Source organism: Bison bison, unplaced genomic scaffold, assembly GCF_000754665.1.
Source record: "Bison bison bison isolate TAMUID 2011002044 unplaced genomic scaffold, Bison_UMD1.0 scf7180017864198, whole genome shotgun sequence".
NCBI lineage: Eukaryota > Metazoa > Chordata > Mammalia > Artiodactyla > Bovidae > Bison > Bison bison.
Genome location: NW_011494770.1, coordinates 8,399,108 through 8,399,814, shown reverse-complemented (window position 1 = coordinate 8,399,814; position 707 = coordinate 8,399,108).

Sequence of the window (707 nt, the reverse complement as noted above, 5' to 3'; positions counted from 1 at the left end):
TTTTTGGGTGTTAGTTCTAAAAGGTCTTGTAGGTCTTCAGAGAACCATTCAACTTCAGCTTTTTCAGTGTTACTGGTTGGGGCATAATATTGAATAGTTTGCCTTGGAAACGAACAGAGATCATTCTGTCGTTTTTGAGATTGCATCCAAGTACAGCATTTTGGACTCTTTTGTTGACCATGATGGCCACTCCATTTCTTCTGAGGGATTCCTGCCCGCCGTAGTAGATATAATGGCCATCTGAGTTAAACTCACCCTTTCGAGTCCATTTCAGTTCGCTGATTCCTAGAATGTTGACATTCACTCTTACCATCTCTTGTTTGACCACTTCCAATTTGCCTTGATTCATGGACCTGACATTCCAAGTTCCTATGCAATATTGCTCTTTACAGCATCGGACCTTGCTTCTATCACCAGTCACATCCACAGCTGGGTATTGGTTTTGCTTTGGCTTCATCCCTTCATTCTTTCTGGAGTTATTTCTCCACTGATCTCCATGGACATCACCAGATGGTCAACACCAAAATCAGATTGATTATATTCTTTGCAGCCAAAGATGGAGAAGCTCTATACAGTCAGCAAAAACAAGACCAGGAGCTGACTGTGGCTCAGACCATGAACTTCTTATTGCCAAAGTCAGATTTAAATTGAAGAAAGTAGGGAAAACCACTAGACCATTCAAGTATGACCTAAATCAAATCCCTTAT